A 25,718-nucleotide genomic window follows, 5' to 3' on the forward strand; every position below is an offset into this window, starting at 1 on the left:
TTGTGTCGTAATTACACACAATGATGACGCGGATTTTTCTGAGCACATGTGTCAAATGAGAGGCAACAACAAAAGCATTAACTGACAAATGGTTACTTAAAACAAATTAATATGAATGAAAAATTGTTTTGAAATGCATCTTACACTAGTTCAGTTGATTTTCAATCATAAGTTTCGAAAGAAATGTAAGATTTAGTTTTTAGTTTTTAGTTTTTAGTTTTTAGTTTTTAGTTTTTAGTTTTTAGTTTTTAGTTTTTAGTTTTTAGTTTTTAGTTTTTAGTTTTTAGTTTTTAGTTTTTAGTTTTTAGTTTTTAGTTTTTAGTTTTTAGTTTTTAGTTTTTAGTTTTTAGTTTTAGTTTTTAGTTTTTAGTTTTTAGTTTTTAGTTTTTAGTTTTTAGTTTTAGTTTTAGTTTTTAGTTTTTAGTTTTTAGTTTTTAGTTTTTAGTTTTTAGTTTTTAGTTTTAGTTTTTAGTTTTTAGTTTTAGTTTTTAGTTTTTAGTTTTTAGTTTTTAGTTTTTAGTTTTTAGTTTTTAGTTTTTAGTTTTAGTTTTTAGTTTTAGTTTTAGTTTTAGTTTTTAGTTTTTAGTTTTTAGTTTTTAGTTTTTAGTTTTTAGTTTTTAGTTTTAGTTTTAGTTTTTAGTTTTTAGTTTTTAGTTTTAGTTTTTAGTTTTTAGTTTTTAGTTTTTAGTTTTAGTTTTTAGTTTTAGTTTTTAGTTTTAGTTTTTAGTTTTAGTTTTTAGTTTTAGTTTTTAGTTTTTAGTTTTTAGTTTTAGTTTTAGTTTTAGTTTTTAGTTTTTAGTTTTAGTTTTTAGTTTTTAGTTTTAGTTTTAGTTTTAGTTTTAGTTTTTAGTTTTTAGTTTTTAGTTTTAGTTTTAGTTTTTAGTTTTTAGTTTTTAGTTTTTAGTTTTTAGTTTTAGTTTTAGTTTTTAGTTTTAGTTTTTAGTTTTTAGTTTTTAGTTTTTAGTTTTTAGTTTTTAGTTTTTAGTTTTTAGTTTTTAGTTTTTAGTTTTTAGTTTTTAGTTTTTAGTTTTTAGTTTTTAGTTTTTAGTTTTTAGTTTTTAGTTTTTAGTTTTTAGTTTTTAGTTTTTAGTTTTTAGTTTTTAGTTTTTAGTTTTTAGTTTTTAGCAAGGGGAAAACCACTCTCATCAAAGAGCCCTGGGCACCATCGGGCACGTCTCGGGCACCTTCAGGCACGAGCTCCGGCACCTTTTACTCTGACAATTCTCCAATTTGACAATTGGATAAGTATATTCAAAATATTAAAGTAATCAGGATTCTGTCCCGAACTCTTCACATTTTCACAAACATTTATTTCAAGTTGCAAGTTCGATTGTCAATTTTTGTTTAATAAAATTGATTATGCAGCTTTTTAACTTTGTCGTGATTTTTTTTTTGTTGGTGTTGTGTAGAACGTGTAAAATGACAACATTGATTCATCAGCAGTGGAAAATCTTAATTTATTATAAATTTGAATTATGATGATATCAAAGAATAGATATTTTTCAATCCATGACGTTTAGGATAATTAGTTCTGTTGAAACTTAATTTGAAAATTTTCTATTTCGGCTTTGAGAGACCTTCATTTTTGAATTTGCCAATATTTTGTAATGTATTTTAATTGTTGCTGTGAATTGTTTCATTGTTTAGCATTTGTTAACATATCGACTTAAAATTTTATTTATTCGATTTATGTGCATTCAAACACATCATACTGATCAAAAAGATTGCACCAAGTTTTCATTTCGGTATAGTGAAAATTAAAAGATTACATCATTGAACAAAGGGTTCAAGCAAAACTTCAATTTTTTTATATTTCATGGAAACGAGTTTTTTTTATTAATGGTAAAAAATCAATGAGATGATAAACAGGGCGTGCTTTTCGGCCACGTGGAACAGCTCTTGAACCAGCTTCGGGTCATCACTGAGATATTTGTCAACAGGGTGAGCTGGATGGGACCCGTCCTTAGTGGCATATCCAACTTCCTTGAGACGTTGAGTTTAGTCAGTTCGGACTGGGATAAGAAAATTTTCCATAGGTATTGTTTTCATTCTTTTTTTCCTAAAAGGGCAAAGTATCTGATCAATTGTCATTCTATAGTTCATAAAATACTTCTTACCAAAATCAAATTATGAAACTGTGCAATACTAGAATCGTTCCGGTAGACTAAAAGGGAGAAATTAATATCCTCTCTGCAAAACCGTAGACTGAACACTGACAGGATTGAAACTCTCATAAACAAACATTGGAATACGGTTGCTATGTACCGTCCTGTTTATTTCTTGACCTCGGCTCAATCGGGCACCTTCGGGCACGTTTGGGCAACTTTAGGGCACAGCCTACTCGAGGGCAATGAGCAGAGTGGTTTTCCCCTTGGTTTTTAGTTTTTAGTTTTTAGTTTTTAGTTTTTAGTTTTTAGTTTTTAGTTTTTAGTTTTTAGTTTTTAGTTTTTAGTTTTTAGTTTTTATTTTTTAGTTTTAAGATTGTAGTCATGAAAATTATTAAGTTTTCACCTAGTTTTTCACTTTTTATTTAAAAAAATATGGTTCATAGATGTTTTCGACTTTCTTTAATCTTTACAGAGGAATCACAAAAAACTTGGCTCACACATTGATCGAGAAATACTAAGAATAGCTTGACAGAAAATGTGGAGGGCTAAAAACATAGAGTAAAAATCTAAATTTAAATCCAAATATAAATCTAGTGTAAATCAAATTTTATTTCTTTCAGTGCACTTGCTGACAAGCTTGCAACACGACTCGCACAGATTTTCCACTTTCCCTTGTGCAGACATGTCCAACAAAAATCCATCCGGCACCCTTGCCGGGCTGTCAAAAACGGACAGAATCACATTCAAAACAAACCTCTCGCGGGCCGAAGACGACGGTTTCGCTCCGCCGCGGCCACCCACTGTTCAACTTTTTCTCGAGCTTCTCACTTTCGGTGCAGAACGCGTTTCGTCCGGACGTGCGTCCCGTGTGTGTGTCAGTGTTCCGTGGCTCCGTGGGGAACCGTGTTTTTCCCGGTCAAGTTGGTTCGCGATCGTCGTCTTCGTCGGTTTTCGAGTGCGTGTGGACTTCCGGAATGTTGACGTCAGACGACTTCAAGGACAGTGCTTGAAGCTGTTCCGGTGACTTCCGACAGGACTCTTGGCCAAGGGGCAGAAGGAGCTCGTGAAGGGGGAAAACAGTTTGACGTCTTGTCAGGGGAGAGGTTTTTTTTGGGGGCTTTGTGACGGATGAACCTGTTTTGCTGCGGGATCGATCCAAGTTGGCCAGGAAGTACGAAGGATTCTTCCGGGGGAAGCTTCAGAACGAGGAAGAATTTGGCCTGCTGTGCTGATGTTTTGCTGCGAGCTGTCAGAAAACATCGGGGCGCTCTTCGATTGCCAAAATAATTAGCAACATTGAAGAGAATCGTGCTAAACAAGATTGTTTGCGAAGAAAATCAGCATGTTTTGGTCCCAAACACCCAAATTCCACTGCATCAAGCGCAATTAATCCGACGGCTGTAAAACAAGATTTTTGTGCGGTTTCCGCGGCGCATCCGAGCAAAGAGTTGTGTGCAAATTTCAACAAAGAGAAGAATCACACACCACAAAAAATCGCTCAAAATGTCTGTTTTGTGTTTTTCGCGAGGTGCTGATGAATGAGAAGAAGCCGAAAAAAAAGCAAAAAAAAAAAAGTCAAATAAAAATAGTGATGCTCAAGTGTGTTGCTGTTTTGTGAGCATAACACATAATCCGAATCTGATTTAAAGCAGGAAAGCAAAGAGAGTGCGTGGTGTTTGTGTGCTGCTGGGAGGAGGGAGCAAGTGAGACGGCGATACGTAAACAAACGCACGGGGAAAAATAACGCCGCAGATTCGGAGCTCTGGACCCGGTTGGACATTCTGGAAGCAAGCAACGAAATCGCAGCAGCATCCATTTCTGACAGGTCGATCGCGAGAGAGAGAGAATTTTTTGTTTGTTTTCTTGCTGCCTTGCACTGGTAAGTGTGGCTGGGGTGTGATTGTGTTGGTAAAAGGATTGGATAACGATGAGATTTGCCTTGCTGAGGTTGGGGTTGTGGTAAAAAGTATAATTTTGTGTAAAATTTAATGACTACATTTCTCACAAAATTGGTAATATTGTTTTCTACTCTTGTCATTTGTAATAATTATAAATACTTAACGATTTGTTTCGCCTTGAGTCAGGGGTATTGAAAAACACCCAAAAAGCAAAAACTGAAAATTTGGTTTATTGGTCCTTTTAAAAAAAAACTCCAGATTTCCTGTTTATCTTAAATGTATTAAACAATCTTTTACTAACTGTTCCTGTATGAAGAACATGCAAATACTTACCGCTTTATTTCACGCAAACCCACATAAACAAGAATCGTTTAGTTTGGTAAAAACTCAGGGTGGCCACTCATGTCATGTCCGTGAAAAATCTGGAAAAAGTCGGGAATTTGAGATTTTTGTCAAAAAGTCGGGAAAGTGAAGAAGCCCAAGCATACCTGCCTGGAAATTATTTTCTATCTCTAGAATAATTTTATATTTTTTTGTGCAATTTTCAGATTTTGAAATTGTTTTATCGTAAGAAGGTCGAAAAACGATGCAAAAAAAAAACGCTTTGTTAACGAATGGATCTTACGTGCTATTGAAAACTAGATTTCAACGATTATGGCCAGCGTCAGGTTCTGTTTCATCTTGTTACATTGCTTGAATGTTTGGACACAATTCCAATTTGAGTTTTTCAATAGTTTTTTTTTTTGTGTTAAATATTTTTTAAGTGTGAATGTTAAACTTATTTCATTAGGCCATTTTCAATAATTTTTCCATATGTTTAATTTCCTCAAAATGTTTTGTGAGTATAGTATAACTAATAGTTATTAACAATTGATAGAACTTTTCAATCATCGGAATGCTTAAAAAACGAATGAAATCCAATCATTTTTTGTTCTTAACTTAATGAAAACAGTTGAAAAATTGTTGAAAATAGGCAAAGTATTGATAAATAATGAGATTCTTGACATGTTGGCTTAATTTATTACAAATATAATTGAAGGATTTGTCTCTTCAATTATTTTGCATGAAATTAGTGGTAAAAATTGGAGTGTTATCAATCCAGATTTTTCATTGAAAAAAATTAAAACATTTAAATGCTAAAAACGCGATAGATTAACATTGGGTAAAAATATTAAAATAAACAAAATAAAAAGGAAATCTGGTAAGCGAATGTCTAGATATTTTTAAATACTTTGAAAGTATGATAACTGTAAGGCGCTCTCCGATAAAAAATAAAATTTAGTTTTCTTTTATTTATGTCCATCCCTTTTTTAATTTCCATTTTAAACCAAATATCAAAATCTTATGTTTGGCAATTTTAAAATAGACGTTGAAATTTGATGGTTAAGCTTTTGGTTATTTATTATAGGCTAATTTTTTGTATTCTCTCTGAACCATTAATGCTTCTATTTTTGAAGTTTTGTTAATTTATTTTCTTTTTTTTACTAAAATCTTCAATAATTTGTTTTTTTTCAATTATTTTGAAATTTTGTTCGATGGTTGAATTGACTTTTTTTTATAAATTGTTCTAGTTTTAAAAACCTACATTAGATAAGAAATGCCTATTATTTGAGGTTCGTTGCAAAACAGGATTATTTCAGCACTCGGCGTCAAACGTTACACTTGTGCTGAAAAGATCTTCATTTTGCTACTTGTTGCATAAAGTTCTAATTTGATATTGAAATCATTTTAAAACTTATTCGTTCAAACTTAGTTAGAAAACATTATTGAAACTAAAGGATGGCTATTAGGGTGGCTTGACGTTTGCAAAGAAAATCTTCAAAAATTGTCCAATTCAAGCTAATTGCTATTTTCTAATTCAAATTAGGCTCCAAAACAACCTCCTAAAATTTCGGAGCATTCGGGGCAGACCCGGCTTTCCGTGAAGCGTTTCAATTTTGTATGGAAAAACCAACTTTTTGCCTTCCTCACCTCACTGAGGCAAGGCTATAAAATCACTCGAAAAATGAACTTCTTAAATACACCTCCTAGATATACCTTCACGTATACCTATCGACTCAGAATCAATTCTGAACAAATGTCTGTGGGGATGTGTGTAGACATGATTTTTTTTCCACACGATTATCTCAGAACTGGCTGAACCGATTTTGGCCGGATCCGCTTTATTCTGTTCGTTTTGGGGTCCCCTGAGACCCTATTAAATTTTATTCTGTTTGGTGAAGTACTTTAAAAGTTATGCCAAGAAAAAGTTTTTTTGTAGCTACAAAAAAGGGTGATTTTTGCATAACCTCAAAGGCCGGGTATTTTTGCTTACGCGCGAGAGTCGCGAAGTATGCGTAGGGATTTTGGTCTGACCACGCGGGGGATAGAGTTATCTAAGCCCGCTCTAACGCACACTAGCACGCCATTTGTTTTGCTGGCTGGTACAAAATTTAACCTCAATCTTTTTCGTGTACGTACATGCAATACATGCGCACGTAGATAACTCTATTGGCAGCCACACCCCCTTGCATGCGTATCGCCCGGTTGCCACATTGCAGTGTCTGCGTCTCTTTTGGAAAAAAATCTGTATTAATCTGTATTAATTGCTGAATACATCATTTTGTCTCGACAAAGATTTACACGAACTTTTTACTGAAATATATAACTCATGAGACTTTTCTCCTTTATTTTGGAGGGTTGGTAAAAAAAAAGAATTGAAAATTGCTGTTCAAGTAAAATCAATAATTATAAAACAATAAATGAAAAAAATAAAATAAAAAACAAAACTCTTAAATTAATTTGTAAATACAACCTAAAATACAACATGCGAGGAAGGCACCAACCACCTTAAGGTGGATTAAGTAACGTTTTTGTTATGGAATTTTGTAATTTTCATATTTTTTGCCAATTGTCCTATCTTGTACATTGTTTCCAAATTTTAGAAGGTTGTTTGTAGGTCTGATTGTGACCAAAAAAGCCTAATTATGACCCGTAAGCTACTCTAAAATAATTTAGAATTTTCAAATCCAAGATGGCGGTCAAAATGGCGGTGTAAAAATATATAAAAAAGAAAAAAAAAACATCGGATAATCAAGTCTGGACTGTATTGTAAATTTTGATCACGATCATGATGGGTCATGTATGGGGAAAGGGTTAAGCAGCATTTGTTGTTCTTTTAGGTTTTTTTTAATTGTGTAAGAAGTTTTAAGATTTTAAGGATATTTTGTAAAATGTTGACACTACCATAACTGTAATCACCACTCTTTTTGCGCTATTGTGCATAAGAAATTCACTATAATTAAAATTATTTCAGAAAGAGCCTAAAAATGCTAAACATTATCACAGAGGTGCCCAACCTTCTGGCCCTGCGGGCCATATTTGATTTTTCTAAATCAGTGGCGGGCCGGAACTAACATTTGATAAAAGTAGAAAAAAGTAAATCTTGATTTTAAGAATAAAGCACAAAGATAACTTTCAAACATTTTTTTAACTGACATATTTTTATTTTTGTTTGTTTAAATTTATATAGTTATTGTTGTTGACGATTGCAATTAAACACCTCGAAAAACATTCAAATTTCAATGGTCGTTGCCATTTTTTTTAAGTTTAATTTCCTCAATTTGGATTCGAATATCTTTTTCAAAAAAACCTTGTTGTACACCTTTATTCTTATATTTTGAAAAAAATATTTTAAATGATTTTAAACACAGAAAATTTAAAAGTGTGAAAAATATATATTGAATCATTTCAATTGATTTGCTCTCTAATTTTTAGACTCATTTTCAGACATTTTTTAATATTTTTTAAATATTTGCAGCGATCAGTACGAATAATTTGCTTTTTAAAGCTTTTTTTCAAATAAACTTTATCACAGAAATGTTGGAAAAATACATTAGTTTTTGCTTAGTTAGGCTGGTACAAATATTTTTAAAAGTTTTTGTCACCCCCCCCCCCCCCCCTTCAAAATTGGCCCGAAAAATCAGGGGGCAAAAATAATATTTTTACAATAAACTTCAAAATTTCAATGAAAATTCAAGTGCAACCAGCTGAAATCAAATTAAAATACATTCTTCTGCGCGTAAAATCATTTTTAGCATGTTTGGGTTTATTAAAAATCTTAAGATTTTTTGAAAATTTTCGATGCAAAATCATTTTTTTTCGATACAATTTTTGTTTTTGTCAGATCTTAGATTTTTTGAAAACTAATGATTGCAAAACAACTGAACTAGTGTAAAATGCATTTTAAAACACTTTTTTCATTTAAATGTGAAGACTATGGCTTGTTATTTAAATTTTTATATTTTTTTATTTTTCTGCCCCTCCCTCCTTGACCTCGGCCAGGGCCGAGGGACAAAAACTTTTTTAAATATTTGCATCGGCCTTATTTATAAAAAAATGAAAATAGAAAAAAAACTCAATGTGTTAAAACTGAAAGAAATTTAAATTTAGAGTAATTTTGTACATTTTTAGACAACAATTCAAGTTTTTTTTTTCATAAATTTTAAAATTTTACGAAATGGATAATTTTGTTTTCTTGCACCATTTTTCAGTTTAAAAATATCAATATTGCAAATTAGAATAATTTAATTCAAACATGAAGAATGTTGTTATATTTTGTTAAAATCTGATTTCAAGCTTACTTTTTTTAACTTAATCAATTTATTTATTTAATAACATAACTTAATCAATTTATTTATTTAATATTTCATGAACAGCTTTAAGCCCTGGGCTTTGTCATAATGAGTATCATAGGTTTGATGCTTATTTGGCAAGGAGTATGATTTGATCCGATGTGGAATTAAAATCGAAGTTTTTAGTATATTGCTGAAGCTTCCATTTTTACACATGGACACCAGTTCATGCTACGAGAACCCACTTTGACGCAGTCTCAGGGCTTAATCGATGACCGGTAAGCTGTCATCGAGACAAGGAGGTTCTCTGATAGTGGAAATATCACATTTGTACAATGAATAACGCTACATATGTGATTTTTCCCTATCTTAATGTGGGTGGCAGGTTAGGATACAGGTTTTTAAAAAATCAGTTTTTGTAGAATTTAGGATTTTAACTATAACTATCAACTGTTTATACTTTGCATTTAGTTATTTAGGGACAAAATTAGTAATAGTGAATTTAGTAATTCTATCAGAATCGGTGATTTTCATTCAAGTTGCATAAAAACCATTCTGATTTGTCAAAATTTCCATAGAGTCTCGATCAATCAATAGTGAAATGATATCGGACTAAATTCGTTGATCTGTTGAACTAACGACTGTCGGATTATGATTGTATCGACCATTGTTGCGAATCGAGGATCTACTGGAATTCTGACGATCAAATGGTCGTCTCTTTTTCAATTAACGACTTGAAATGTTAATCTATTTTTTTTAAGAAGCCAGACAGGTTTTAAAAGAAACGTTCTAGATTTTTTTGGCTATTAATTAAAATGTCGGGGATTTGAGATAAGAGTAGCTTTCGGATATGTTACTTAAAATCTCAATTTTATTCAATTCAAGTTAGGTAGTTATCCGCAAATGAATATTTGGACTTATATGAATAATTGAACATTTTGGACTTATGAATAACACACAACTGTGCATTTATTCTAGAGTCAGATCCATACAGCGTCAGTGTTTATTTGGTCGAAGTGTACTAATTCATTGGCAGATCTGGTTCTAGTTGTAATGTACGACAAGACTACTGACGGACGTGACAGGACGAGGGCCCAGTTTAGAGGTTTCGACATCAACGATGTACGGCTGGATCACCCTCCCAAAAAAAAAAAAAATATTTCATGAACAGCTTTAAGGGCCGGTCATATAACTATTTTGAAAAGCCGTCGCGGGCCGGACGTTGGGCAGGCCTGCATTATCATCTAGTTATTTTACAGTTGTTTGCACTTCTGTTTTCATTGAAATTTCAAAAGTTTTCTGTAAAAAAATCTCCCTTAATCTTGAGATTTTTTTAAAAATTAACGGCTTACTCGGGCCTAAAATCAAAGATTGACCCATAACTTGGCTAAATTCCAAATTCGAGCTCATTCTGACCACGGGAACCCCTCATGCAACTGTTTCAGTTTTTTACCTGTGAAAAGCGATTTTTCCGAAAAGTTTTCTTGCTTCCGGAAATTACCCTTTTTGCACGGCCGGAGCTTTAGCCTAGAGATGAGTCATCTTTGATTTGGACCACCCTAATGTTCACACTCAAGCCGTTACAACGAATCATCCTCGCATTTAAATTTACGCAGTAGGCCTGGCTATAGAAAAAAATGGGAGTTTGCACATTGTTGCATTTTGTGAAACCAACGCGAACAATTGTTAAAAAAAAGTTGAACCTCACCTCACAAATTCCAAGAGTTTGGCAGATAGAGTTCCAGTAATATGTTTTCTTAGTGAAAAAAAATAACAAAGAAATGTATTTAAAAGATTTCAGTAAAATAATTAAATTGTAATAAATACTTAAAAAAGCTCAACCAAAGGACAAATCTATTTGCACTTTTTTAACGCCCCACAGAGCTCCATTTCCATCTTCATCCTTCTCCCAACATCGATTCGTCTGAACGTGAAACGAAGAAAATTCTTGCTGAGGTCAATGCTGCTAATTGTCGATCCGTAGCGAAGTCCAGATCAGATCGGTACAACAAAACTTAACGCTCGTTCATTCGCATCAACTTCACCCCAAACTCCCCTGCATCTTCACGTAGCATACCTGTTCCGAAAGCTTCACCGCCGAGCCGATCTTCGCGATCTTCTGCGCATTTTTTCGGCAACCTGTGCGGCTTGCGAACCGGCCAGTGCGCGAATCGGTTTGTTTTCCTAATCATCAACGATTGTTTAGCGTAATTAGAGCCCATTTACGCTAATCAGCGCCCATTCCGGCCGGATTTGGCCCCATCTGGTTGGTTGGCTTCCCAGACCTCAAGTTAAGCCGGTTGAGAAGGAATCGAACGCAAAATAGTAATCAAAATGCACACACGCGCGGTTGAGGTCGGTTTCAGGATTGTGGGTTTTAGGCGCTTTTTTCCCCCGTCTCTCGCGGAAGATTGCGGAGGTTGGTTGTTGACGACGTTGTCGTCGTCGTTTTTTTTCCCTCCGCGGGAACCGGTTTTAGCGTCCGGGGGTGGAATCTGTGCAGGGTTTGCGCGTGCGACGCCGCGATGCAGTGGAGGAAAATTATGGGTTTGGTAAGTGGAATGAAGTGCACTCGTTTAAGATAGGTGTTAAATGGGACTTGCGAGGATCAATTCAGCGATAAGATTTGGTTTGATGTTTTGAAAATATAGAAAAAAATATGTAAGGTTGGTTCAGGCGTAGAAAACATTACAAATTTGGTTCTGACAAAACAAATGCAAACTGCAGTGAAGAGTTAGTTAATAAATACAATAACATTAAATAATTTGACAGAATCGGGAAATATGAAAAGTCTGAAATTAGAAAAGTTCGAAATGAGGAAAGATGGATTTTTTTTCTTAATTTGGCAAAAAAAAGTCTAAGTCCAAAACATCACCTTGAGAATTTTTTTTTCAGAGGCGACGCGTATCCTGTTCAAAACATCTCTACAGTAATTTTTAGGTTATACACAGAAAAAAAAATCAATTCTCGTAATTGTGAATTAAGTTCACGAATGTGAGAACCACGAAGGAATTTATTCATGAGTATGGTGCATTTGCACTATAAACTATAATTCACGATTTTGAGAATTGTTTTTTTTTTCAGTGTAACTTAATGTTATTAGAAAAATAGCTCTTATAAATAATGAAGAGAAATTAGATGATGTTTAGCAACATTATTGTGACAATTGTTGATCACTTGATTTTTATTTGAATAGTAACTTTTTCAAATTACAGCATTGTTCCTTCTTTTTGGCAAGAAGTGTAAAATTTTAATGCTTTTCACATTGTAGTTTTCTATAATTAGCTAATTTTGTAATTACAAAAAAAAAACAGATCAAAAAAAAATTTGAGGCGTAACCCAACCACAAATTCTTTCTGGTAGACTGACTTCGCCTATGATCGATTTGATTAGATTTGATTAGAGCAAAAATTAATCATTATTCACATTAAGCAAACATTCCTAGTTTCCTGACCAAATCAATTAGGCCATTAAAAATTGTATTTTGCGATTTCATTCAAAATTTTCCTAAAAATTTAGAGGGGAAAATATAATATTGATGAAAATTAAAATATTCATTTTACATAACTCCTGCAATCGATTGGACGTTGTTGAGCAATTTCAGCCCAAAACAGGAATTTTTTAGATACTTTTTTCTCGACCCTCTCCGATCTCAATGAAAATTTGTAAACACGTTATCCTAGGCATATATACACTCGATAATGACATTTAAGAAGGGCGTAAGAGTTTTATATATTTTGGTATTTCGTAATTTAAATATTACTGTACCTCGAAGCCTTTGCATCGTATCTAAAAGTGGTTAAAGACAAATTTTTAAGTTTAAAAGTAAATTTTTTTTTGTCAAAATAGCCTAAGATGTTACAAAAACACTCACGAAAAATGCAAGATGGAGCAACCCACTTAAAAAATACAAAAATCATTTACTGAAACTGTTTTTTTGAAAAGTGCTCTAAACGTCAAAATTTTCAAAAACCGAACTTGAGAGTCGATGCTCCAGACAATTTTACATAAAAGTCTCCATATTGACCATTGTCCTAAGTCCAATCCTTGTGAAGTTACAGCGGTTTTAAAAATAAAAATGTTGAAAAAATAGGTTTTTTGGCAAGCTCGTCCAATTTCCCATAAGTTTGTGTTTGACCACATTTCAATTGGATGTATGGGCTTACAGATATAAGCTAATGTCATTGCTCATAACTGAAAACATAGTCTTTTTTTTCAGTGTAGTATAGTAACCTGGATAGTAAATATTAGTAAATAGTAAATAGTAACCTGGATAGTAGAAAAACAACATGTAGAGAAAATTGTTGTATGTTTGGTAAGTTAAAGATTTTGTTCTATTTTTTCCAAATTATTTTGCAAATCTGTCGATAGAAATTTGCTTGCTCACTTTTTACTGAGCTATTTATTACTTTATTACAGTTCAAACTCCTTTTTAAAAGCAACATGCCGAAAAATTACTCAAAATTATTGTTATTGCAACATGGGTATCAAATGATCGGGATTTTCATACATTTCTAATATATTTTTTTTTTGAAAGTACTTACTACGTTTTTCTAGATTAAATTTTCAAAACATCCTATGAGTCATGGGTTTCTAATCTAATCTAATCTAATCTAATCTAACAACCTATAAGTCATGGGTTTCCTATTCAAAAAGGACCTTTTGAAAATTTAATCTAGATTTACAAATAGACTCAAAATTTGAGTTTTTTACAATATGAGCAGTTCTCTAGGATTTCGGTCATTCGATTTTTTTTGTATTTTTTAATCCGACTGAAACTTTTTTGGTGCCTTCGGTATGCCCAAAGAAGCCATTTTGCATCATTAGTTTGTCCATATAATTTTCCATACAAATTCGGCAGCTGTCCATACAAAAATGATGTATGAAAATTCAAAAATCTGTATCTTTTGAAGGAATTTTTGATCGATTTGGTGTCTTCGGCAAAGTTGTAGGTATGGATACGGACTACACTGGAAAAATAATACACGGTAAAATTGGTGATTTTTTATTTAACTTTATCACTAAAACTTGATTTACAAAAACACTATTTTTAATTTTTTATTTTTTGATATGTTTTAGAAGACATAAAATGCCAACTTTTCAGAAATTTCAGGTTGTGCAAAATCATTGACCGAGTTATGAATTTTTAATCAATACTGATTTTTCAAAAATCGAAATTTTGGTCGTAAATTTTCAACTTCATTTTTCGATGTAAAATCAAATTTGCAATCAAAAAGTACTTTAGTGAAATTTTGATAAAGTGCACCGTTTTCAAGTTATAGCCATATTTAAGTGACTTTTTGAAAATAGTCGCAGTTTTTATTTTTAAAATTAGTGCACATGTTTGCCCAGTTTTGAAAAAATATTTTGAAAAGCTGAGAAAATTCTCTATATTTTGCTTATTTGGACTTTGTTGATACGACCTTTAGTTGCTGAGATATTGCAATGCAAAGGTTTAAAAACAGGAAAATTGATGTTTTCTAAGTTTCACCCAAACAACCCACCATTTTCTATCGTCAATATCTCAGCAACTAATGGTCCGATTTTCAATGTTAATATATGAAACAATTGTGAAATTTTCCGATCTTTTCGAAAAATATTTTGGAATTTTCAAATCAAGACTAACATTTCACAAAGGCCAAACATTCAATATTACGCCCTTTTAAAATGTTTGTCTTGATTTGAAAATTCCAAAAATATTTTTTCGAAAAGATCGGAAAATTTCACAATTGTTTCATATATTAACATTGAAAATCGGACCATTAGTTGCTGAGATATTGACGATAGAAAATGGTGGGTTGTTTGGGTGAAACTTAGAAAACATCAATTTTCCTGTTTTTAAACCTTTGCATTGCAATATCTCAGCAACTAAAGGTCGTATCAACATAGTCCGAATAAGCAAAATATAGAGAATTTTCTCAGCTTTTCAAAAATATTTTTTTCAAAACTGGGCAAACATGTGCACTAATTTAAAAAAATGAAAAACTGCGACTATTTTCAAAAAAGTCACTTAAATATGGCTATAACTTGAAAACGGTGCACTTTATCAAAATTTTAGTAAAGTACTTTTTGATTGCAAATTTGATTTTACATCGAAAAATGAAGTTGAAAATTTTTACGACCAAAATTTCGATTTTTTGAAAAATCAGTATTGATTAAAAATTCATAACTCGGTCAGTGATTTTTGCACAACCTGGAAATTTCTGAAAAGTTGGCATTTTATGTCTTCTAAAACATATCAAAAATAAAAAAATTAAAAATAGTGTTTTTTTGTAAATCAAGTTTTAGTGATAAAAGTTAAATAAAAAATCACCAATTTTTTTACCGTGTATTATTTTTTCCAGTGTAGTCCGTATCCATACCTACAACTTTGCCGAAGACACCAAATCGATCAAAAATTCCTTCAAAAGATACAGATTTTTGAATTTTCATACATCATTTTTGTATGGACAGCTGCCGAATTTGTATGGAAAATTATATGGACAAACTAATGATGCAAAATGGCTTCTTTGGGCATACCGAAGGCACCAAAAAAGTTTCAGCCGGATTAAAAAATACAAAAATTAAAATTGAAGAAAAAAGACCGATTTCGTAGAGAATTGCTCATATGGGTGTCAAACTATCGGGATTTTTTTTATACATTTCGAAAGTTATGACATAAATTTTTGAAAATACTTGAATTTTTCACAAAACTACGTATTTTGAAAAATACTCAAAATTTTATTTTTTCATAACATGGGTATCAAATGATCGGATTTTTTTGATACATTTCGAATGTAATAACAACATTTTTTGAAAAACCCAAAAAAAATACTCCAAGTTTCAGTTTTTTCAATTTGAGTATCAAATGATTGGAATTTTTCGTACGTTTCGAAAGTTGTAATACATTTTTTTGAAAATACTTGAATTTTTTTACAATGCTACGTATTTTTAAAAAATGTTCTAAATTTAAGTTTTTCACAATATGGGTATCAAATAATCGAGATATTTGAATAAATTTCGAAAGCTGGGTAATTCTCCGCCAACTCACACAGCAGTTGCCCCGACCCCTCTTCGATTTGCGTGAAACTTTGTCCTAAGGGGTAACTTTTGTCCCTGATCACGAATCCGAGGTCCGTTTTTTGATATCTCGTGACGGAGGGGCGGTACGACCCCTTCCATTTTTGAACATGCGAAAAAGAGGTGTTTTCAATAATTTGCAGCTTTAAACGGTGATGAGATAGAAATTTGGTGTCAAAGGGACTTTTATGTAAAATTAGACGCCCGATTTGATGGCGTACTCAGAATTCCGAAAAAAACGTATTTTTCATCGAAAAAAACACTAAAAAAGTTTTAAAAATTCTACCAGTTTCCGTTACTCGACTGTGAAAAATTTTGGAACATGTCATTTTATGGGAAATTTAATGTGCTTTTCGCATCTACATTGACCAAGAAAGGTATTTTTTTTCATTTAGAACAAAACATTTTCATTAAAAAATTTCGTGTTTTTTTCTAACTTTGCAGGGTTATTTTTTAGAGTGTAACAATGTTCTACAAAGTTTTAGAGCAGACCATTACAAAAATTTTAATATATAGACATAAGGGGTTTGCTTATAAACATCACGAGTTATTGCGATTTTACGAAAAAAAGTTTTGAAAATGTTGGTCGTCATCGATCATGGCCGTTCGTGGTCAAAAAGTAACTTTTTCAAAACTTTTTTTTTCATAAAATCGCGATAATTCATGATGTTTATTAGCAAACCCCTTATGTCTATATATGAAAATTTTTGTAATTGTCTGCTCTACAACTTTGTAAAACATTGTTACACTCTAAAAAATAACCCTGCAAAGTTAGAAAAAAACACGAAATTTTAAAATGAAAATTTTTGTTCTAAATGAAAAAAATTACCCTTCTGGGTCAATGTAGATTCGAAAAGCACATTAAATTTCCCATAAAATGACATGTTCCAAAATTTTTCACAGTCGAGTAACGGAAACTGGTAGAATTTTTAAAACTTTTTTAGTGTTTTTTTCGATGAAAAATACGTTTTTTCGGAATTCTGAGTACGCCATCAAATCGGGCGTCTAATTTTACATAAAAGTCCCTTTGACACCAAATTTCTATCTCATCACCGTTTAAAGCTGCAAATTATTGAAAAACACCTCTTTTTTCGCATGTTCAAAAATGGAAGGGGTCGTACCGCCCCTCCGTCACGAGATATCAAAAAACGGACCTCGGATTCGTGATCAGGGACATAAGTTACCCCTTAGGACAAAGTTTCACGCAAATCGAAGAGGAGTCGGGGCAACTCTTCCCGATTTCGTATGAGTTGATAGAGAATTACCCAGCTATTAAATTTTTTTAAATACTCAAAATTATCACAAAACTTTGTATTTTCTTAAAAATACTCAAAATTTCAAAGTTTCAAAGTATATTAAATTCGATTTTTTTGGAAAAATTCCGATCATTTGTTACCCAACTTGAATTTTGAGTGTTTTTCGAAAATACGTATTTTCGAAAGAGGTTGTTATACATTCGAAATGTATGAAAAAAAATCCGATCATTATTTTTTTGGTATCCAAATTGTGAAAAACTGAAATGTTGAGTATTTTTTCGAAAATAAGGCCGATGCAAATATTTAAAAAAGTTTTTGTCCCTCGGCCCTGGCCGAGGTCAAGTGGGGGGCAAAAAAATAAAAAAAAATATAAAAATTTAAATAACAAGCCATAGTCTTCACATTTAAATTAAAAAAGTGTTTTAAAATGCATTTTACACTAGTCAGTTGTTTTACAATCATTAGTTTTCAAAAATCTAATATCTGACAAAAACAAAAATTGTATCGAAAAAAAAGATTTTGCATCGAAAATTTTCAAAAAATCTTAAGATTTTTTAATAAACCCAAACATGCTGAAAATGATTTTAAACTCAGAAGAATGTATTTTAATTTGATTTCAGCTGTTTGCACTTGAATTTTCATTGAAATTTTGAAGTTTATTGTAAAAATATTTTTTTGCCCCCTAATTTTTCGGGCCAATTTTGAAGGGGGAATACGTATTTTTGTGAAAATTCATTTGACCGATTCTTCGGCTCCTTTTCAAAAAAAAAAATCCAAGTTTTTTTCAGTGTTTTGGCTGTAGTGGCAAAATAAAAGAAGAAACCCCCCAATTTTATTACATATTTGGAAAGATAATTGATTTTCCTACAAAGAAATATCATGCAGAATGAACCATATCCTACCTGTGCTTCCCCAGAAGTAAAAATGTAGCGTGACGGGACAACATCGTAAAACTGGACTTTTAAAAGGCACACTACAAAAATCGCTACAGTTTTGCCAGTTTGATTTAAAAAAACTTTTGCTCTTCTACACATTATCACAAATTAAAAAACGAATCTTTTGCTCCTTGAACTGAAAGATTTGGATGAAATTTGAGTTTTTGCCAGCCATTTCTTTTCGTGACGGGACAACGAAAGGAGCAGATTTATGAAAAAACTCCTCTCCCGTACAATGGCTTGCAGACCACTTTTGGTCAATGTTCTTGGCTTTTAAGGTAAGAAAACGCATTTAAAGCCCATTGCAATTATTGCATCATAATAAAAATGTTTTTTTTTTTCATATTAAAAATCATGTTGCAAATTGAAAAATGTGACATTCTGGTGTAGCTTCGCTAAGAATCGGTCATTTTGATTCGAATTCTTTGTGAGGCTGTATCTGAGTATGTAATTGCCCGATTTTCAAAGTCCCAGAGAGAAAACTATAGACAATTTTCTCAGCTTAAATTTTTTTCCGAGAAGTCATTAGGGAACGTTCTTTTATTACGTAACGTAGTTGGCGTAAAGGAGGGGGAGGGGGGCTTCAAAGGCTGTGTTACGCTTCATACAACTTTTTTTAAAATTTGTATGGCCAGTTTTGTTTAGAGGGGAGGGATGGGGAGTCAAAAATTCTATTTTTTGCGTTACGACACCACCAAACCGATCTAAAAAATTACTTCTCGAGATACAGAATTGCATACACTAACATACCCATTTTGTTTGATAAATTGTATGAAGACTTGTTTCGTCCAAATCTAAAAACTAAAATATGAAAATCGCGAAAAAATGCCATCTATTCTGATCCACCTAACTTCGTTTATTCGAACTTGAGAATTCATTGCATTGCATAATTTTTTTTATTTGACGAAAAAAAGCATGCCAATTTTTTGTTCTTTATAAAGCATTGGAAAGAAGAACTCTTAAAATTTTAGAAAATTTTAGGGTTGGAAGTTTGACTTGTTTTATGTGACTTTGTCAATGTTTATGTCAATGTCAATGTTTTCTTATTGTCTGCCTGTGTGGATCAATCGGACCGCGCACTGGACTCACAATCCAGAGGTCGCCGGTTCGAATCCCGGGGCGGACGCAAAAAATTCTAAGTGTAAATATAGGTATTCGGTGCCCTCTCCCCGTGCCCGTACCTTCACACTTAGGAGACCCGGGAGGCGGAGTCTTGTCGCAAAAAGAACGATACACGCCTGTGGATCCGTTGACGAAACCGCAAGGTTTAAGAGGGCCACATTATAAGGTGTTACGTCGATTCCGTTCCGTTTTCTTATATTTTAAGTAAATAGAAGTATGCAATAATTGTTGCACGCATTTTTTACAGTTTGAACGATAATGGTACCGAAAAATGAGAAAAACAAGCAAAAAATTGAAAAAGTGACAAAATTAGAAAGACAAAATGTTATGATAGCAGATAGTAGAATTGGCCAAAGACTACCAAAAACAAACATTAACTTAACAAGATGAATGCAAATTAAAATACAAAAATTAATCAAAAAAACATAAAACAAAAAAGTAAAGTTTTTCGTAGAACAAAAGTTGCTTAAAATGATCTCCTAAACACCGGAAAAATTCAAATCTTCGAATTAAAAAATTGGGCAGTTGTTCGATCCAAATTTTTTATTCAATTTTGCCGATTTCTTGGAATTATATATTTGCATTAATGTTCTTAACGAAAATTTACATTTATTTTTGTTTTTTAAGCAATGCTCAGGATTAGCGTATGCTTTATGTACTGTATCCAAATTGATAGAGTCCTCCCCCCCCCCCTTTCCGATGGAAAAGCCAAAGCCAGTCCACAACGTCCCGATCCAGCGAGTGTCTCAATTTGTAGCGAAACAAGTAAGCTCATAAAACTTTTCCTCAACGCCCCCCGATACTGCCAATGGGACCTCAAGTGGCAATACACGATGAGAAAAAAAAAGCAGCAGAGTTTGTTTAGGCGGGTTCTTGTCGTTAGTTGATTTGCATACGAAATCACTCGCGTCGAGCTCCACTTGGCTTTGCTCTATGGTGAGAAAGAGTGGGGACTCACATATATTTTCCAATCGATTTACTCCTACGATTTTCACAATCTTGCCAGCGTGAGTTGGTGTGTGAACGAGCGCGAATTTTCTCCGAAGGCTAACCAGTTTGAGGGTGGTTCGTTCAGGGTTGAGTTAGTTTGTTATGGGAACATCTGGTCGTGAAAGTGGGCATTCTTAGTAAGTTGAACTGGATTTTAGATTGAAGTAATTCAGAAACGATTATCCTTTATGGACAAATAGCATATTTTTTTGTAAATTCTGTAAAATATTTTAACAAACGTTAATTATTGAATTGAATGTTTATAAATAAAGGAAAGCAATTCTTATCGATCATAAATTTACCCCATTTTATAAATCAACCTTTAACGTTTTTAAAATAACCCAAAAAGTGAAAAAAAAAAAAAATGGCCAAAGCGAACATTCATCGCAGCTGCCACACCGGAGGCAATGAATTAAGTCACTGTTAAACGACGCAGTCCAACACCAGCAACAGCATCATCATCATAATTGTCATCGTCGGCGGCATCTGGCGCGAGTCGCGTTCGGCTAATGACCTTGAGGTCCACAACAAGGAAAGTGTTTCAGCAGCGTGCCACCTCCCCCACCCCCTCCTCACGCACTCACACTGTTTTGCAAGTGCGATTATTGACACGCACACGCTGAAATAAATAAAAGAGGTGCCTGGTTTTTTTTTATTTTTTTTTTGCATTTTCAACATTTTTGGTTCTTGTTTCTCCCCGCGCGCGCGCGCCCCATTATCGCGTATTTAACTTTTCGTCGTTCTTGTCGAGCAAATCATCAACGTCATCATTAGGCGCCTTCAATGGCTGCGGACGTTTCCATTCACAGGAGCAAACAGAAGCGGCATTTTTGTTTCTGATGACTCACGAAAACGGCATTTTTTCCTTCGTCATTGAGGGGAAAAATGTTTACAAGCGAGAAAAGGGAAAACTTTTGGAGTTAATGAAAAATATAAAACAAGTTAACATCTTTAGAGAAGAAACATTGATTTTAAAAATGTAACATTTTTCAGAAAATTTTGTTCCACAGAAAACTTTACTTTTTTTGGTTTTATGTTTTTTTCTTCGATTTTTAGTATTTTTATTTGCATTTATCTTGATTAGTCTGTGCTGATAGTATTTGGGTCATTCTCCGCCAACTCACACAGCAGTTGCCCCGACCCCTCTTCGATTTGCGTGGAACTTTGGGGGGTTATTTTGATCACGAATCCGAGGTCCATTTTCCGACATTTCGTGACGGTGGGGTGGTACGACCCCTTTCATTTTTCTGGTTTTTTACTAAGACACGTTTTTCAGTGATTTGTAGCTCGCAACCGTGAAGAGATAGAAATTTTGTGTCAAAAGGACTTTTGTGTAAAATTAGACGCCCGATTGGATGGCGTACTCAAAATTTCGAAAAAACGTATTTTTCATCAAAAAAGTTAAAAAATAGTTTTAATATCGCTGCAATTTCCCGTTAGTCAACTGTCAAAAATCGTGAGACATGTTATTATATGGGAAATTTAATGTACTTTTCAAATCTGAAATAACCCAGAAGGGTAATTTTTTTTTAGCCACAAAAATCGTTCAAGTAGTCATTCTTATGCAAAATAAGCTGAGCTTTCCGAAAAAAATACTTTCAAAAGCACACAATTGAGTTTTAGGGGTTAAAAATTCGAAAAACTGGTCAAAAATGGTCAAAATCATAACTTTTTCTAAAACTTTTTTGTAAAAATCTGATAATTCGTGAAGAATATGGGCAAACCCCTTATGTCTATATATCAAAATTTTTGTTTTTGTCTGCTCTACAATTTTGTAGAACATTGTTACACTCTAAAATGTAACCCTGCAAAGTTAGAAAAAAACACGTAATTTTAAAATTAAAAGTTTTGTTCTAAATGAAAAAATTACCCTTCAGGGTTATTTCGGATTCGAAAAGTACATTAAATTTCCCATCAAATGACATGTCTCACGATTTTTAACAGTTGACTAACGGGAAATACGATTTTTTCGTAATTTTGAGTATGCCATCCAATCGGGCGTCTAATTTTACACAAAAGTCCCTTTGACACAAAATTTCTATCTCTTCACGGTTGCGAGCTACAAATCACTGAAAAACGTGTCTTAGTAAAAAACCAGAAAAATGAAAGGGGTCGTACCGCCTCACCGTCTCGAAATATCGAAAAATGGACCTCGGATTCGTGATCAGGGATTAAAATTACCCCTTGGAGCAAAGCAAAGTTTCACGAAAATCGAAGAGGGGTCGGGGCAACTTTTTCGTGTGAGTTGGTGGAGAATTACCCATTTGCCTTTTTAGATTTTCAAATGCAATTTTTAAATTTTTTGCTTGTTCTTTCACATTGTCTTCTATAGAATGATATTATTATCATTAAAATTGTAAAAAAATAATTGTAGAGGAATAGTGCGGGACATTACAAAGTGAAAAAAGCAACCAAACTTGACCCCACAAAAATGACACTTTAATTTATTTTTTTCAAAATCGAAAACATTTTAAAGTGCTTTTTGGTTACAAATTTGAGTTTATATTTTGCAAAACACATGTTTTTTGGAAACTCAAATTTTAGCGATAACTGTTAAAAACAAAATCGGAAAAAATGTTTTTCCTGTACCTATTTTTCCCGAAAAGTCATAATCTTACAACTTTGCCGAAGACACACAATCGATCAGAAAATCCCTTAAAAAATAGTTATTAGTAAAAGTTAGTGAAAAACGCAACCAAACTTGACCCCACAAAAATTGCACTTATAAACCCATTGGCAAAGTCAAACATTTAAAGGTTAGTATTTTATTTCAATTTTTTTCCCCTTCTCCCTTACAAAAATGCTCCTCAATTTAAACTTTAAAAGTCTTTTTTATAATTTTTTAATTTTGGTACCGCAGATCAGAAAATATTTTGATATTTTGCCAATTCACGGTATTGCTGTAGCATTGCTGTAATAATGTTTAAATAACTTTTTGATACTTTTTTCTACAAAATTTAACGGTATTTCGATAATTCTATTCTGTGTTAAATTTTCAATTTTTTCACCAAGATTTTTTTTTTGAAAATGTAGTAAGTTTCAAAGTATCAATATGTTCCGTAAAACGGGGTAACTTTGATAGGTTTGCGATTTTTCCGCAAAATAAAGAGTACAATTAAAATACGTTCGGAATGGTTTAGAATCGTATTTACCGGTAGAGAAGTGTTCAAAGTACCTCAAGAAGAACTTTTCATAAAATTTTGATAAGCTTCAAAAGTTAGTTCAGACAATATTTATCGATAATTTTATAAACAAAACTAATTTTAACAAATTACAAGCAAAATTTTTCACAATTTTACCTGAAATTTATATGTATTTTGTTAAAAAGCTTGTAAACTTAGTTCACTAAATATAAACATTGATTTATTTTTAAAACTATATCAGCTACTTTTGTGATGGTACATAAAGTTTGAACATCTTCAATATGATTTTAACTAGAAAAACTATGACTATCAAAGTCATCCCGGAATTTAAACTTGGAATTTTTAACGTAACTATTTCTCTAAACTCTATTGAAAAAACTTTTTATCCAAAATAGTGCATCGACTTTGTGTGGCCTACCCCAGTAAATGCTTAAAAGAAATCTTGAGAAAAACCTTTCCTGTTGCAAAATATTCCAAAAACAAATTGAAACCCTATCAAAGTCACCACGGTTTACGGTACTCAAAATTGTTAACAAAAAACCGTATTTTTTTCGAAAATACACAAATTTTCATAATTTGCAATATGGGTATCAAATGAAGCAAAATTTTGTAGGTTTCTTTCACTTCATTGAAGTTTTTTTTGTAAAATACTAAAATATTCACAAAATACCGTATTTTTTCAAAAATAATCAAATTTTCTTAATTTGCAATATCAATATCAAACGAAGCGAAATATTGTATTTTCATTTTTTTTTTTAAAATACTAAATTTTTTACTTAAAAAACCGTATACATATACTAATTTTGAAAATTTGCAATAGAGGATGGGATATAAACGAATTGAAATTTCGTATCCATTTTCAATTTATTAGAGTTTTTTTTTAAATACTGAAATTTTCACAAAATATCGTATTTTTTGAAAATACTCAAATTTTTAAAAAATGCAATATTGGTATCACACGAATTGAAATTTTGTCTGCTTTTCAATTTATTAGAGTTTTTTTTTTGAAATTACCAAATATTTCCCCAATCATCGTATTTTTCGTGTAAATACTAAAATTTTCAAAATATGCAATATAGGTATCAAACGAAGCGTAATTTTGCATGCTTCATACATACATTTAAGTTGTGTATGCTTTATATCATACAAAATTTTGCGTCGTTCGATACACATGTTGATTTTTTTTAAAAGTTGAGTATTTTCGAAAAAATACGGTATTTTGTGAAAATTTTAGTATTTATCAAAAAAGCTTGAATAAAGTGAAAAAGCATACAAAATTTCGCTTCGTTTGATACCCATATCGCAAATTATTAAAATTTGAGTACTTTCGAAAAAATGCAGTATACTGTGATTTTTTTTTTGTATTTAAAAATAAACTCTATCAATGTGGAAAAGTGTAACGAGTACATATGGAGTAAAAGTACAGTCGGTATGATTGGGAAGTAGAAATACCTAAACTGTATTGAACGTACACGCCGCAGAGTAGAGTTTTCTTGCTGAGTGACCTTTGCTCATTCCTTTGGTCACTCAAATGCCGAGTACCTTTTGCGCCAGTTATCCCAAAAGCTTTCCGTTCAACCAGATGGCCGAGTGGTTTAAACTCTGCTCTTGAGGTGAGCCAGCACAGGAGATCGGGGAGAGCCAGCCGCACGAATCTCGCGAAGAGTTTCGCGTTTTCGCGGTTCGGGGGTGATGAGATCGTGGAGGTGATAAAGCGGTCTAGGGGAATGACAAGCTATTGTCCAGGATTGGTAACCGGGAGAGGGAACGGAATTCGGAACTGAAGCCTCTCATAAGTCTCGGCGTTCTGATGACGCGCCCAACGGTTCACTTTTATCAGTTCCGCGGAAGAGGCACCAGTGGCCCTCGATTGTGCGCGTCTCGTGATTAAATTGTAGGTTCTAGCTTTCCATGAGTTTGTCTTTTTAGGTTATCTCTAGTGTAATGTGTTTCTCTGTCCTTTCCCTGTTAGCTAGCTTAGCGAGATTAGTAGATTGTGCTAGTGCCGTGTCGTGTGCGTGTGTGTAAGCCTGCGGGCATGTGCGTTCCAGAATTCCTGGTAAGTCCGGAACCCGACCACCTCGTGGCTTAACGTGTGCTAATCCGTGATTCCGTGTCCCGTGCCAGTTCTGCGACACCGCCACGCTCGTCAAAGACGGCCACGATCTACCGGGGACCAGCTACCGCTTCGAACCGGCCGCAACGCCCACGCCGCCGAAGGCCAGCGCTCGCCAAACCGCGCTCGGCAGCGGAACTGTACGGCCACGCCGTAACAGGACAGCAGCAACCGTCACCGCAGCGTCCTTGAACTAACCGCCATCGCGATCGCCAACCGCCATCAACCTAACCTGGAAGGTTAGAAACCACGTGAGTGAAGAAGGAGAGAAGTCCGGCCTCGAAGGCGGACACGCGAACCGGCAACCAACAACCAGCTAACCAGCGTTCCAGCCGAGCAACAGCAGCAGATCTTCAAATGTAGGTCGTCGCGGTTCCCTCGCAGGTGCGACCAACCACGTGCTCGAGTCCCGTCCGGTTCTAACCGGAGAGCAGCAACAGCAGCAGCAGCAAGTGATGACGTCGTAGACGCCGTCCGC

At 33.3% G+C, this 25,718-nt stretch overlaps 1 protein-coding gene across 5 annotated transcripts in view; it reads left to right on the forward strand.

Moving 5' to 3' along the window:
* The first annotated feature begins 2,850 nt into the window (after positions 1 to 2,850).
* Positions 2,851 to 25,718, forward strand: part of LOC6040591 (bifunctional heparan sulfate N-deacetylase/N-sulfotransferase) — a 366,151-nt gene continuing 343,283 nt past the window's right edge. For 3 of the 5 annotated variants that reach the window (XM_038266169.1, XM_038266170.1, XM_038266168.1), the window contains exon 1: positions 2,851 to 3,987. The gene's annotated coding sequence lies outside the window, so the exon portion shown is untranslated. The remainder of the gene's footprint in view (positions 3,988 to 25,718) is intronic. The other 2 variants (XM_038266171.1, XM_038266172.1) reach the window with 2 other exon arrangements.

This window comes from Culex quinquefasciatus, chromosome 3 (genome assembly GCF_015732765.1).
Source record: "Culex quinquefasciatus strain JHB chromosome 3, VPISU_Cqui_1.0_pri_paternal, whole genome shotgun sequence".
NCBI lineage: Eukaryota > Metazoa > Arthropoda > Insecta > Diptera > Culicidae > Culex > Culex quinquefasciatus.